The following is a 4,597-nucleotide window of genomic DNA, read 5'->3' on the forward strand; positions in this document are numbered from 1 at the left end:
TATGGAGGGCCTACTCAGACATGGTACTGAAGCAAAATTCCTCTTCCTTTTGCAGTTAGAGAATAATTGTAACCCACTTGCTGTGTTTGCATAGGTCTAAATTGAGAAGCATTTATGGCCTTTGTAAACAAGAAACAGAAAAGTCAAACATGCTCCAGGATTCCCGAGAAACATTTTTCCTATTTTATCACACTTTAATAATGTGAAAAAAACAGATGCATTCTAAATACAGAAAGTGCTGATTCCATTCACACTACATCACTTGAGTGGGAAAATAAGATTTAATCTAACAGAAGAAGATACTGAAAGACAGAAAGTTCATAACAAATAACTCAGTGCAAGAAATAGTAATTAAACAATTTTAGAGTAAAATTTGCTCTGGGTATTTTCTGTGAAGGAAAATTAGTTGTTGATGAAGACTGAAATACATTATTTAATCACAGCAACTTCAAATAACTCTCTCTGTACAGAGGATCTCCAGTTAGATACACATTTAACATCTTCTGTATTGAATTGCCCCGTGTCTCTGGGGAGACCTTATAGCAGCCTTCCAGTATGTAAAGGGGGCCTACAAGAAAGATGGGGAGGGACCCTTTATCAGGGAATGTAGTGATAGGACAAGGGATAACAGTTTTAAACTGAAAGAGGGTAGATTTAGATTACATGTTCGGAAGAAATTCTTCCCTATGAGGGTGGTGAGGCAGTGGAACAGCTTGCCCAGAGAAGGCGTGGATGCCCCCTCCCTGGAAGCGCTCAAGGCCAGGTTGGGTGGGGCTTTGAGCAACCTGGTCTAGTGGAAGGTGTCCCTGCCCATGGCAGGGGGGTTGGAACTACATGATTTTTAAGGTCCTTTCCAACCCAAACCCTTCTATGATTCTATGATTTTGATTCTATATCAAGTACTAGGACAATGCTTAGAGTAAATTATTGTGGAGAGCAAACAAAGGAAAAAGTCAGAATTTTAATGAGACATAAATGTTCAGAGAACTTGTCTTAGTAAAAGTGGTGAGTGCTTCTGACTGAAACTGAAAGGGCTCAATATTGCACAATTATGATGCAATGCTCCCTTTACAAAAGGCTCAGCAGAATCCCTCTGTTATCTTTGGAGGCATGTGCTGAAATTTATCTGGAGTCCATAGTTTCTTTCCCTACATAGAAAATTATCTTACAGCATGCACACAAATGATCACTGCTTAGGGTATGGTTCTCCTTAGGCTTCCTGCCCTTTCTGTAGAACAACAGAGTTGAATTTCTTTTTTTTTTTTTTTTTTTAATCTCTGTAGTGCTTATTTCCAAGAAAAGAAATCACTTGGCAATATAGTTCTCAAACTTATGTATAGTCACTTCCAGTTTCTTATGCTTATGACAAAGATACAAATTTCCCTGAGTTTCTAACATACATAAAACATTCAGTCTCATCAGGCTAGTTCAGGCCTTTTAATTTCCTAGGCACAATAGGCTGATAAGTATTAATAATAATACCTAACATAAAGGGAACAAGAAGAGATTAGTTATTACAGTTCTGTGACAGTAGTCTATTCCCTGTCTTTAAAGAAGACAGAAAATGCAAAGAAAATTACTATTTTTTTTCCAACAAAAGATTAAAAAAATTTCTGATAGATTAGATCAACTGGTTGGGAGAGAAGAGTGTGCAGCCACTGTAAAAATATGTCCCTAACGCTGTAAAGATTATGTCATAGAAACTCCTGGGAAGGAAAGAACAAGCCCTGGCTTTGAAAAATGCCAGAACACGTTGCTGTTCCTTATGTAATTCCAAAAGGGAAAGCCACGTGGGTAGATGGAGCAAAGCAGAAAACAGCATTGAGAAAAAACTGGCCAGGACAAAAAAGCCTTCCTAAAAAATGAGGAAGAGCCTGAGCACCTCTATTTTTCTGTGCTGCTGTAAATTCATAGATTTTTAAGGCCAGAAAGGACCATTCTGATCACTTGTTCTGATCTGCTGCATAATTCAGGCTGCTTAAATCCATCCTGCAATTCCAGCATCAAAGCTATAATTCCTGGTGGAAGGAAAATGCATTTTTCAGGCACTAGGTTTCCACATAATGATTTCACATAATTGAAAATCATCCTCGTACAGGATGAGTTTAGAGTTTGTCTAGCTTACATTACAGCCTCTCCACCCCATTTTTCCTTTGTGAACATAAAAGACCCCTCTACTATCAGAAATGTCCTTCCATGCATGCTTATGGACCACTTCTTCCTACTCCCATCACTCCACGAAATAGGCTGACCTTCAGCCACTGGGTCACAGTGTGTTGGGGCCTGTTCAGGTGTGCAGCTGGGCTATAAAGGATTTCTCCTTTAGGAGGTCTGCTTCAGAAATCATCTCCTAAAGAAGAGACAGGTACAACAGAAAATCAATTACTAAGACAGGACCGGTACTAATGCAATGAATGCTGCAATATGTGCAGTTCAGAACATCACATGGGCAAGGGGACCCAAATGACAGAAAAACAGCAGAAGCCTGAAACAGTGGAGGTATAGTGATGACTTTGGAGATCCAGCTCAAACTCTAGCTTGGCAAAAGCCACACAAATGTGTTTCATGTATCAGAGATTGAACAGATGCCTGGTATCAATACCAGTGCCAAAGACAGAGAAAGGAATGACATGACAGATGTAGGCCTGTAAGGACTACAGAGGGTGGGCAAATAAGGCTCACAAAGCCAAGGGAATAACAATCTTTTATATTTTTTGAACTACCTAGGCCTTCTAGTTGTTCAATCCACCGTGTTCATTTGAAGGGCAAGAACAACAACTCCAAAAAAAAAAAAAAAAAAAAGGACCTCTCTCTGCAATGGCATCCAGACCATCTTTGTGTCCTGTCCCTTCTGCCATCAGACAGCCAGATACCTCACTGTAGCACTCAGATGTGAGCACAACCATGAGTTTTCACACTTTTACCCTTCTGATTCTCTCCTCCATCCCACTGTGGGGGAAGTGAGCAAACGGTTGTGTGGGGCTTAGCTCCCTACCAGGGTTAAACCATGACAATACTTCAGCTATAGACTTCACACATGAACATAGAAAAATAGGCTGCTATATATAATGGTGGGATATAGAATTCTTCCTTTCTCCCAACTTTTATCATTCTTGCATACTTCTACCACCAGATTTTGGCTTAGTCATGTATTTATTGTGACCGTAACTAATCCATAGAGAAACATCAGTTTTGATCATTTTTTCCCAACTATACAATTATACAATTAGACACAGTATTTATGTCAGCCAGAATAGGGTCTTCAAACCAATCATCCCATATTTCAGCTGAGTGCCCTACATACACACCATTGGATGTCCCAGGGTCTCCCCTATTTCTTCCATCTCCTCAATTTTTCCCTCAAAACTGGGACTTTTCATATGAAATTATTGAAACTGCTGAAAAACTGACAGCTACCCCAAGTCTTTGTGATTTGTGTCTTATCCGGTAAATATACTACAGAAGAAAACATTATCTACAGCCACCCTTGTGTTTAGCACATCTAGTGGAGTTTCAAAGCCATGTGTTCCCCTTATTAAGGGCCAGCAATCAGTGAGTTAATGCAAATAGGAACAGTTCTCTGCAGACTTAGTCACAATTTCATTGGAGAAAAGCATTCTAGGAATTACAGACTGAGCTGCATGAATTATGTCTGATTACCAAAATAACACAAGTATTCTTGGCATGCAGGGAGCTGGGGTAAGGGCTCAGAACAATGCTCTAATACCATTAACTAGGAGTCAGCAGACTTCCCTCAGGGATCTTTGACTGCTGGATCTTTCTGCTTTTATCTTTCCTTTCCTGGCAACAGCAGAATGTTACCAATCCAAACTGTGGAGGATGTCAATCAGGAGGTAAAGAGTTAAAGAGCCCAGGAAAACCTCTGAATTTATGCTGCAGCTCAAACACATTTTCCCAGGACAACAAGGGAGCTGAGCACATTTACACAGTTGGGTTTGTTTAATGCTTTTTTTAGAGGAATCATAACCAGTTAAATACCCGGGGTATTAATACTTTAAAAATGATTGAATATAAATATAACAGGAGATAAAATCCAGTTGGTCTCCAGGACAATGAAGTTGGAGCCTCATTCAAACAGCTCTATACAGATGTTTACTTTGACAGCACATTTAGGGGAGATTAAAAAGTGTCATATAATGGAATTTCATGGACCAGATCCTGAAGAGGTGTACAGTAACCCAGAACTACTAAAGGCTGTACTATTACATTTATTTACACTACTTAGACATTTCATCCCATATCTCCATGAGAATGAACTGAGTTTATATGGTTAGCTTTTTTCCAATAAAATCAAATCATCCCCTCAAAACAAGGTGAGATACAGGAAGGTCTGATAACCCCCTCTGGACAGTTGAAAACAGATTTTCCAGATCTTCTGCTGTAAGAGACACAGGCTACATGCTAGAAATGAAACAAAACTCCCCATGATTTGAAGTCATCCCTTCCTTCACATTCTCAGTTTCACCTAAATGCAGAAAAGAGGAAAAAAAAAAAAATACTGCGTTGGTGGGGAGAACCTAGCAATCATTCCAGTAACTGCATATCTGCCAATTTCTCCGTTGTTTAGTCAAATCTC

This window comes from Mycteria americana, chromosome 19, assembly GCF_035582795.1.
Source record: "Mycteria americana isolate JAX WOST 10 ecotype Jacksonville Zoo and Gardens chromosome 19, USCA_MyAme_1.0, whole genome shotgun sequence".
NCBI classification, from domain to species: Eukaryota; Metazoa; Chordata; class Aves; order Ciconiiformes; family Ciconiidae; genus Mycteria; species Mycteria americana.